The sequence below is a fragment of the Ursus arctos genome, unplaced genomic scaffold (genome assembly GCF_023065955.2).
Source record: "Ursus arctos isolate Adak ecotype North America unplaced genomic scaffold, UrsArc2.0 scaffold_8, whole genome shotgun sequence".
NCBI lineage: Eukaryota > Metazoa > Chordata > Mammalia > Carnivora > Ursidae > Ursus > Ursus arctos.
Genome location: NW_026623100.1, coordinates 9,252,643 through 9,264,282, shown reverse-complemented (window position 1 = coordinate 9,264,282; position 11,640 = coordinate 9,252,643).

Genomic DNA, 11,640 nt, shown 5'->3' with positions numbered 1-11,640 from the left:
AAAAATGTGTCCCAAACCTGCTTTTTCCTGGATTAAGTACATACATGTGGGTCAGATACCCAGGGGGCCTGGAACCACTTCCTCTGCAAGGGCCAGGCGTTCCCTGTGCTCCCGCACCTTCCAGGTCCCAGATTCTTCTGAACCCTGCGTTTACGGCCAGGAGGCTGAGCCTGGTTCATCCCCCCAGCTCTCCAATCTGAGCTGAGTGTCTGGAGTGATTCGATAGTGCTACCGTGGGGGAGAACTGAAGCTAAAGACGGGCACCTTTTCATGGCAGGAGGAAGCAGAGTCCTTAGTAACCAGGACCGCAGGAAACACCGAAGGAGTGACGCAGACCCCAGGGGCCTTGGGTAGATGAGCCGTTGTGGGTCCAGGATGTATTTACTGAGCATCCACTGCACACAGGGTATGGGGTGGGGGCTTCTCTCTTTTCTCATGGCTCAGAGGGGAAGGAATCTCCCATCCTCTCTTGCACTAGGGAGGGGGTCCCTCATGTGACTGGGTGAGAACTTGACATCCACCAGTGAGCGCCCTGCTCCCTTCCCAACTCCTACTCTTGGCTCCATGCTCAGTATGCCCTCAGGGGCCCAGGACCAGTTTTCCCTGCAGAGGAGAGAAGCCAGCACCTGCTTCTCAGCTGTCCTTCCACCCACGTGGCAGTGTGGTCAAAGAAATGGGGTGGGCAAATGGGTTGGCTTTAGTGCAGGTGCGGAGCCAACCCCCTCTTTCTTGCTGCCTGCCATGGCCTTTCTCTGGCACCGGGGTGCTTCTGATTGTAGGCACCCCCCCACCCCCACGGTTGTGGTGAAACGCCACTCTGGGGTTTGGAGCTGAAAAAGACAGATTCAGAGGGGCACGTGAGAGGCCAGTGTCCTCCAATCCAGCGTGGGTGACTACCTCAATATCAGTGCTTTGTTTCAGAGTGGCTGTTGAGACTTGTATTTTTGTCTTCTAGTCGGAGCTCTGGAGGTCAGGCACAGTTGATTCTAACCAAAGACCCTGTGCTAAGCACTCCTAGGGGGAGCAAAGAGTGACCTGGACAGGAGCCCCTCTCAGCAATGCGTGGGCCTGGCTTGGGACCCTCACCTAGCAGCTTGCACTCATTTTAATGAGGAAGTGGCAAGTGCCATGAGGCAGATGTGAAGTGTGTGCTTGGGGCTGAATTTTATGCAGAGGCTACTGAAAACAATTCATTTCCCCATTCCCTACACTGAGCTCCTTCTGGAGGAGAATGGAGAAAGCGACAGAGCCAGGATGTTCAGGTGGTCCCACAGGCTGTGGAGCTCCAGGGGGGCCCACACAGGTTCCTTAGCACCCAGATCAGGGCAGGTACTCCTCTGGGGTCTGGCAGACCCCTCGAAGTAGCTGGAGTGCTAGCAGTGCAGGCCCTGGGCAGTGGGCGTGGGGGCTTCGGGAGGAAATGTGGAAGGAGGAAGGGGGCACTGGGGCAGGAGCCCCGATTTAGATTTCATGGACTAGTCAGGTTTCAGAAATACCTGGGGAGGTAGTACTAGAATTGCTAACTTTTTAGTTTCACCAGGTAAGGATGTTGAAAAAGAAAACTACCATCGACTGTCAGCAATACTTCATGAGAGAAAAGACATTTTCAACACCAAAGAGTAGTAAAGATTTCCTAAAATAGAATAAAGGGCTAGCTTTCCTTTGAAAGTTGGGGGAGGGTTGGTGCCTGGGTGATGCAGTCGGTTGGGTGTCTGACTCTTCATTTCAGCTAAGGTCATGATCTCAGGGTCCTGGGATGGAGCCCCTCGTCAGTCTCTGTGCTCAGTGGGGTGTTTGCTTTAGATTCTCTCTCCCTCTCCCTCTGCCTCTCTCCCCACTCAGGCTCTTTTTCTTTCTCTCTAAAAAAAAAAAAAAGAGAGAGAGACAGAGAAAGAAAAGTGTGTGTGTATTAATATATAAATATATATAACTAATATAATTATATATAACATATAATTATATATAACTATATTATATCATATTTATATTTTAGTTATAATATTTTTTCTTTTTTATCCCTCTTATTTCTCTTTTCCATGCATATCGCATTGTATTTATTTTTCCTTATTTATTCATCCTGCAGTAAACACCCTCCTGGCTTTTAGAAAACTCACAAGAGCACTTGGTAGCGCTGGGACACATTTTTCACTTTGTTTATAGAGCCATGGTTTGCATGAACTGCTGTATCATTTAGCTTGAGGAGACGTACTTCGACTATGTTGAGGAACATTCCACTTGTAAACTCCCATCAGATTGTGCTCAACAAGAATTTATCTAGAACACCTGAGATGGTCACCAGCCCCTGCACCCGGCCAGACCCACCCGTCCCCATGGGCATGTCTGCCTGGACTCCGTCAATCCAGCCAGTGGGGGGGGGGGGCCCTGGCCACACAGGGCCCCGCCCCAGCAGGTGTGTTCATAGTAATGACAGCCACGATCAAAACGCAGGGACTTGGCTGGCTTTCCGAGTGGCGGATGGGTTGCTCTGCAAGCTACCTCGATGAACTGAGAAATAAACCACCTAAGTCAGGGACTGGTACTAAATCCTAGCACTGCCCCCAAGCCTGAAAAGCAGGTGATGAGATGAGGAATTTGGAATCAGATGTTGCCAAAGGGCAAGGGAAGGTGCTGAAGAGCGGTTGGATGTCCCCTGCAGTGTTACCAGGTCGCAGCTGGGGCTGGGGCTCCACACCAGAGGCTGCAAAGCTTGGGGACTCAGCTTTCAGGGCATGGTGCTTTGGGGACTCCCAGACATCACTCATTTTCATGAACTCTCTCCCTGGATTCCTTGGTGAATACAGTAAAGCTGTAAACGGAAGACATGTGCGGTTGGAAGAGCAAGCGAGTGAATAAAGAGAAGCACCTGGCGCCTGGAAAGTGCCCACAAAGTATCTCCCCAAGGCCTGGGGTAAACCCAGGGGCGTCAGGGCCTGTCCTGCATAGAACAGGTGCGCTCAAGACAGCCCCACCCTTGGTTCTGTGAGCCAGCCCACCCCTCCCCTCCCCCTTCATCTGGCGTCCTTGCCCTGAGCTCCTGAGATGTGAAGCCTGAATGATGGCTGTCGCCAGACGAGCAGGGGCTCCTGGAAGGGCTCTGCTCCCGGGACAGCTGGTGGCCGGCAACACTGACACAGGACAACGGGCTCGGGAATGGGGGAGGCTTTCTTGCCTCTGCTTCTGCTCACAGACAAGGACCTCTGGTGTCTGATGCGACTCCAAGCTTCTGTCCAGCACTAGGGTGCTCAGGAAGGACTGACGGTCTGGTTGGCTGGTTGTCCGTAGTAACAGCTAGACGCCTGGTTCTGTGCTGAATGCTTCACGTATGTTCCCCTGTCAGGTCCTCACAGTAACCCTAGAAAAGCAGGCACCGTTCTCATCCCTATTTTACAGGGGAAAACTGAGTGCCCGGAGTTAAGAAACTGTCCTGAGCAGGCTTCCTAAGTTAACAGTCACGCCCGTGCTTCGATTCGCTGTATTTACTGCCTCCCAATCTGACATGGAAATTCAGAACCCACAAAGTCTCCTTCCTTAATGTGAGAGTGTGGGTAGGATGGTCAGTTGACAGGAGTACCTGGATAATTTAAGAGGTGTAGACCTGATCAGATCCAATAAGTTGTCCCACTATTACGGTCTCCTCAGAGATCTCCATGCAGCCCTGGGGGCAGAGCACTGGGGTGGGGGTCAGTGTGGGGCAGGGGTCACCCTAGCTGGGCTGCAAAGGCTGCTCCCCCGCTTACCAGATGTGTGAATACAGTCCAGGTCACTTAACTCCTCCGAGTCTCCCTTCCCTCCTGGGTAAAATGGGGTAAGAGTTCTGAGAACCTCGTGGCTCGTGGGGAAGAGCCAGTAAGTTGGCATAGAACAGTGGCTGGCACCCAGAAAGTGCCCACAAATGTCAGCCGCTGTGGCTGTTTTTGTTGTCTTGGTGTCATTACTACTATTATTGTGCAACCGACAGTGACCATTACCATTAGCCATTGAAAGGGTGTCAGAAGGCCACAAAATACCCCAGCACCCGCCTCTCGCCCTGTGGATCCTACTTTAAAAAAAAAAAGATTTTATTTATTTATGAGAGAGAGCACGAGCAAGCAAGCCCACGCAGCACAAGCAGGGGGAGGGGCAGAGGGAGAAGCAGGCTCCCCACTGAACAAGGAGCCCAATGCAAGACTCGATCCCAGGACCCCAGGATCATGACCTGAACCGTAGGCAGACACTTAACCGGCTGAGCCACCCAGGTGTCCCTCTTTTTCAGGATTCTTACGGAAGCATGCATTGTTGCAGGTGGAAATCCGGTAGAAATGAGTGTGCCTGGTTAGCCTTTCACTATCCGCTGCCCGGTGCCAGAGCAGGGAGCTGAGAGACGGAAGAGCAACACCTGGAGTCTAATGAGGGGCAGGGGGCAGGGTGGGGGCTGGGATGCCAAACAGGGAGGAGCCACTACGGAGAATGATCCTAGAGCACGTCTGCCACGGAGCACGGGCTTTGGGCCCACACTTGCTTTGCATCCATGCTTCTCAGGCTTTAATGACCTCAACATCACCTGGGGCTTGTTAACCCCCGGCTTGCTGTTCCCACCTGTTGCTGAGACGTAGGTCTGGGTGGGGCCCAAGAGTCTGCCTGTCCGGCCAGTTCCCGGATGGCGCTGGTGCGGCTGATCAGGGGATGTCCATAGAGAACCACCCACTGCTTTAGATCAATGATCTTCACTGTTTTAAAGCCACGGAATCCTTCGATCAAATGGAATCTTTTGGGGGCAAAAACAAAGGAACAAGATGATGGTGTGGGGTCAGGGGTGCCCTGCTGGACACTACCTAAGGCACGATTCAAGTCGACTGGAAATTCTCAAGTTCACTGTTGGCTTTAGACCAGCCACTGGAGAACGGCCAGTGCAGGCCTCGTGTTGTGGACCCTGAAAATAACTGGTTACAAATTGCATGGTATTTGGGGTTGGCCATCCCCACAACCTGTGTTTTAACAGCCCTCCAGATGCTTCTGAACTTGTTAAAGTGTGGGAAGCACTGGTCCACACCACTTGTGGTGACTTTAGTTACATGGGGATGGCCCCACCTCTGCACCATCCTAGAGAACAGTCCCCGCTGTCCTGAGCCCCCTGTCTGCTGCACCTCCATCGCCTCTCCCAGAATACTGCCAACACGTCCAAACTTATGTCCGAGCCCATCATCCTCTCCCCCAGGCCTGTCTTCTGTACTCCCTCCCTCGGGAGCAACAAGATCATGGTGATTGCTCACCACGCACCTAGTACTGACAAGTGCTCTTCGCACATTAACTTCAAACCAAGGTAGAGAATAGATTTCCCACTTTATAAATAAAAAAATAAAGGTCCCAGGAAGTGAAGCATCTCACTCGAGGTCACCCAGCCAACATGAGATCCAAACCTATGTCTGGGGCTGGCATAGCAATCATTTTACACCAAAACCAACTACCAGCAGACACTCACTCGCATCAGGACCCTTTGACTCAAAGGCTTTGGCCTTGATTTATTTTAGTGGGTATTTGACCTTTTTAGAGACAAGACTGATAGCTTTTATCAGCTGTGAGCCAAAAAAAGATCACTAAAGAATTCCAAAATCCAGTAACAACGAAAATAATAAAACGGTAATATTCCGGAAGCCTGTTTTCTACATTAAGACACTTGCCTCCTGACTTTAGGAGGCAGCTGTGTCCTGGTCAGCTCAGCTTTGTAGGAAAGGAATGTCTTAACGTCTTCATCCTTTCCAAGGGTGGCTCCTTTCTCAAATTCAACTTTGCCTGACAGCCCACCTCCCCCTCCCCCCACTCCCCGGCTGGTGTCCCTTCATTCCTGAGTGTGCAGTGACCCCACGTGGCCATTTCCCAGTGTAGCCACTTGCTGATAGTTCATCGTTTTAAAAAAATCATCTGACTGATGGCTTTTGCTAGAAGTTTTGCTTTCATTCCACCGAGGAGGCAGGCAAAGCAAGCAGCTCTCAGGGAAGACACAGGCTGAACTTGTGGGAACAAATATCATTCCAGCCTGCTGACCACGGGAACCCTTGAGCTCAGGAAGTGGACTGAGAGCGTCCCCTTAAGGCAGCATTTGAGGGCCAGCAACACGGCGATACGATGACCAGGACAGCTAACCTCAAGGTCCATTTCTGCCCTCTATGCACCCCTCCCCCTGGCTCCTTCCTCCACAACGCCACCACCCCTAACACCACACCCTACATCCCCTCCCCCTGTCACCCCCCCTCCCCCGCCCCAGACCAGACCACTGCATCCTAGAGAAAAGATAAAAGCAGGCAGGTACCACCAAGGAAACTGCTGTGGTATAAACTCCAGACTCAGGAAGTGGAAATGGGGGCCTGTCATGCAAGAGTTGGAAGGTCCTTGGGGGTGATCTAAGACACCCCTTTATTTTATAAATGAAAGTAAGGGCCAGAAGTGTTAGGAAGTCTCCCCTTAGAGCCACCCAGCAAGGGTTTGCATATGGCTGTCAAGTCATGGTGGCTTAAAGAAGGTAGGGGTTGTTTTCTCTCCTATTGAGATAGGGAAACTGAAAGGGACTCCATTTTAGAAAGGCTCCGTCTCTGCTGTTCTTCTGCTAGGCCCTATTTACTCATGCTCTATATTTTGCATCTGAGTAAACCAAAGAAGCCGTGTTCCCACTTCAAGGGGAAATTTCATCATTCTCTGAGTTTCATCCTAAGCTCCCAGACACCTGATAACATGTAAGAAGAACCAGATCCCAAACATGTTCCAGGACATTAGCTTCGAACAAAACTCGGCTGATGCTGGCATCTGTACCCCTACCTTCAATGACTTATGAAATAACACCTATCATTCACTTGTCACTTGCCTTTGATTGGACCGTACCCTAGATTCCTGAAGGAACACATATCCTCAACCCCCTTCCCAATATAAACCCCTAACCCCAAGTGACCAGGAGACTCATTCTCCTTTCCTTTCCGAATCTCCCAGACATTATATCTGATAGACTCTATCACTAGTCAAGAAACTGTTTTCACTTTCTCCAATTCATATTTGATTTCTATCCTGTGCAAAGCCAAGGACCCTCTTGGCTGGTCCTTTAGGACCCCCTCTGGGTCTTCAGACCCAGCCTGCCTGAATCAATATTAACTGAAGTCCCTCAGAGTTAGGCGGCCCAGACTGCTCTGGTGGCTCCACAACGCCATCTGAGACCTCAGCTCCTCTGCCCTCTGCTTCATCAGCCCCGAAGAACAAATTCTATCTACAAGGTTACATCATGGTCACAACCGGGTTGCTAGAGACTCACCCGTTGATTCTGAGTTCCATGCAGAAAAAAGAAAGAACAAGAGCAAAACCTCATTTGCCAGAGGTGAAAACTTCCTTTTAAATAGCTTTCCCTATTTTCCAATAACTTCCCTTATTTCTTATTGGTCATCCCTATCCATAAAGAGGCTTGGAACTGTAGTTTTGTAAGCTGGGCACATTACTAAGAAAGAAAGGAGAGAGGCACCTCGGCGGCTCAGTCGCTTAAGCAGCCGACTCTTGATTTTTGGCACAGGTCATGATCTCCGGGTCCTGGGACCGAGCCCCGTGTCCGGCTCCATGCTCAGCAGGGAGTCCGCTTAAGGATTCTCTCTCTCCCTCTGTCCCTACCCCCCCCAATAAATAAATAAATCTTAAAAGAAGAAAGAAAGAAAGAAAGAAAGAAAGAAAGAAAGAAAGAAAGAAAGAAAGAAAAAAGGAAGAAAGAAAGAAAGAAAGAAAGAAAGAAAGAAAGAAAGAAAGAAAGAAAGAAGGAAAGAAAATGAAGACACAGACAACTAGAAGCCTCCTCTGTAACTACAAAGCTTACGGTGCCCACTTTTTCCAGTGCCTACCGTGCTTACGTACACTGCCTCATTTATCCTCAGAATAACCTGCCAGACGGAGTCTATATTCTATTTCACAGGTGAGAAAAATGAAGTTTAGTGAGGTTGTCACCTGCAGTACAGCTAGTGAGAGATGGAGACAAAATCTGAACCTGGATGTTACTCCAAATTCCATGGGCTTGAAACCAAGCATCATAGGGTTAATGAGGTTGAAACCAGCAGAAAGTTTAAAGCGTGTTTTTCAAAGAACTGTTTCCCCCTAATCAGCTACTGTGTCTTTCCAGACCCCACTAACCAATCCACCAGCTGTCTCTGCAGAAGCCTGGCTCAAGGTCAGCTGATAGGGTTCCAGCCTGGGAACAGGCAGGGCCCCCTATTCCTTATTCAAGATAAGGAGCCCAGGACCCATCCAGTTTATACTGGTTTTCAGAGCACGCCCATGGCCCCTATCCTTGCTCTAAGAGAACCTCTTGACATCAAGGGCTGGATTCTACCTCGTTCTGATTTGAAGTCTCCACCCCAAAGTGAACATGGGATGCTCGAGGCACACGCTCCATCTCTCCCCATGAGTAGTCCTAAGTTTTCCCACTCTTCTCATTAATGCATATTTCATCTCCTACCCTGAATTTCCCCTTTAAAAAATAAAACCCGCTCCTTAACCCAGAGCCCAGGAGATGATCTTTGGACATCAGTCCACCATCTCCCCAGGTTGCTGGCCTCCTGAATAAAGCAATTTTTCTCCCCAACCAACATTTGTTTCTCGAGTGTTGGTTTTTTAGCCGTGAGCTGCCGAACTTGGCTTTCCGCAACAGTCCTCACACTACAGCAGGGCTCCACCAGGTATAGGTATTTTGCCATAAGGGGCCCAATCCAAAGCTGCTCCTGGGCATTTATCATGATTTATCCTTGGCAGGCCTCATTGATCCTTCAATGAAAGCATGGAGAAACAGCACTAAAACATTCCTTTTGAGGAGTAGGGCGTTTCTGCCACTACCACCCTGTCCTAAAGGGCAGAGCATTAGATCAAACAGTCCGGTCTAAATAGACAAGTTCGGCCAGGTACATTTCACCCAGACCCTTCCCCCCACTTCCTGCCCTGCGGATGACCTTGTAATCTGGGTGAAATCTTCCACATGACTCTCATGACTCTAGGCTCTGTCGGGTTGACATCCCTTCAGGCTATCATCTTTTACTATTTGGACACTTGAGCCCAGAATTGTAAGAAATCTTTTAAATGTATGAAATAGACCAATCCCTTTGCTTGTAAAAAAGGCTCTTGGCTTCGGAAAAGAACTCCTTCTAGTGTTCCTTTAACTGGAGGTCTCCAGTATTTTTAAGTATAAAATATTTTTACATATTAGCTAGTTGGCAAAATCGCCCAAGGACAGAGAAACTTAAAATGAGACTGTGACGATCAAACAGAAATCACGGGACAGCACAATATAGATCAGTGGGAAAATGGAGTTGAGTTTACAACCAGAATTTTCCCCACTCTTCTGTAAAAGGAAGTCCAACTCTGCCTAGCATTTCTGATAATGAAGAGAAACGTTGACAGTCGGATCTCCACGATCAATTGCCTGGGCAATGGCGTTTGTGGTTTGTTCTCCTACAGATATTTGTCACGGGATCTCGCTAGAGACTTTTATTATTTTGGTGAAGTTCTTCGGAAAACCATCAGGCGTAGGCAGAGGGCCAGGTGGGAACCCCTGCGGACCGCGCACTGGAGCCTCTGCAGTACTGCAGCACATCCAGCAGATGGCGCAGAACATCGATTGTCCGACGGAAGAGATATTCACAAATGGATGCTTCCGCCCTCATTCCCTCCCTCCTTCCCTTCTTTCTGTTCTCTCCCTCCCTTCTCTCTGTCGCTCCCTTTCTTCTTTTATTCATTGATTCATCAAATATATATGAAAGCCTAAAGTTGAGCTCTGTGCAAGACAGTGGGGAAATGAATTAGAACAAGGTCCTTGCCTTTGAGGAGCCCAGAACATATGGAGAGAAATTCAACAAATTGAGGCCGACAGGTTGCTAAGGGAATAGTATCATTCTTGATCTCAGCCTATAGGTTTTGGAGTTAAACCTGTCTTGTCTGTCTTCAGGTCCCAAATGCACATTTACTGTGACCTTGTGCAAGTTCCTTAATCTCTCAAAACCTCAGTTTCCTTATCCGAAATGTAGATCACCCCATGAGGTTTTCATAATGTTGGAATAAACGAGCTGATATATATATATGAAGCACTTAGCACATAAAAATCCTCAAAATGGTATTTAACACACGTAACTCATTCTCTCATGCATGCATTTATTCCCTAGGCATTTGTTGTATGTAAGCACGTTAAAAAGACCATCCTTGTTTTGAGAGGTACATTATAGGTATAAGGAGCCTGCCTGTGCTCTAGGGAGTCGTGCTTAGAGTGAATACTTGTTCAATAGATTTCTGAATACCTACCCCAGTGAAAGAGTAAGAACCTGTCAAAACTGAAATTGTAAAGCCAGCTTAGACTATAAAGAGACAGCAGCCTTGATGTCAGCCAGGCTGGGAGGACAGACTCAGAGAGCCAGCTGCAGGGTTCCCAGGAAACAACATTTCTCCCAAAGGTCAGGCTGCAGCAGGAAAATGCCACTCTGACCACCTCTTTAAGTGACCAGTGCCTTCTAACCCCTGACATCCCCAGACCCACTTTGTTCCTCTCCTTTACTAGGGACCCCAAATACAGAACCACTGTTGCTTGGGAGGGCACCCTACCCTGAGCTAATCCTAAACCACATCTCCTCCTCCCACGGCAGAAGCAGCAGCCAGCACACCACCGATCCACTTCCCCAGGTCCTCCTCACACCGTGCAGCAGGAGCCCGCTCCTTCCAAGAGTCCGCCGCCCTCCTCTTCGCTGAGCAGTGTCCCATGGCTCTACTGAGAGTGTCCTCCCAGGTGATAAATAGGATTTTGTCAGACTGCAGGGCGTGCCTCTGAAAAGGGTGATTCACAGTTCTTGCAGGAACAGTTCAGGATAGCAATTGTGTTCACTCACAGGTGGGGGCAGATGCCTCCGGCCAGTCCCGGCACACCTCATCCCCCAGGTTACAGCGAGTCTCTCCAGGCCCAGTGACCATAGGAGGACAATCCACCAGGTGGAGAGGGCTCTGGGGCAGGCGACACTGGTGCAGTCTTGAACGTGGGTTTGAGGGTACCCCGATGCTCCATTTCTGGGACCTTGGCCAACAAATGGGTCTGTCCCTTTGCAGGCCCGTGGGGCCTCTAGTCCTGGCTTGGTGGCTGGTGGCTCAGTGCTAACTGCTCTTCTGTGCCACCGCGGGTGTCCCCAGTGCCGTGTTGGGGCACAATGGCCTATGGGATACTGGGGCCCTCACTCTCCTTGTGTATGGAGGGGTGAGAGATGCAGCTCCTTCCTGGCCAGGAGGGCTGCAGGGCCTCTGTCTCATTCTCTAGAAGTGGAGCACGGCGTGCGTGATGCTGGGGTCAGAGCCCCCACTTCACGACTGGGAGGAAGAAGAATAGTGGGTCCCGGGAAAGGAAATCTGGCCTGAGTATCTAGGAGGGCAGGTCGTGAGTGTGAAGAATTATGTGGGCCCCCCACATGCACACCCCTGCTCCTCTCCTTCCCCTCTAGGCCTGGCTCTGTGAAGACTCTTGAGCAGCCTCCCTCCCCTGCCGTCCACCGCATATATTGAGTGCCAACTGTATGCCAGGTGCTCATTCCACAGACGCTATTCGTGGTCTCTAGAGGCTGCCCCGCACGCCATAGGCCGTGTTCCACCCTTTGTGACCACGCTCTCTGGCTCTCTGTT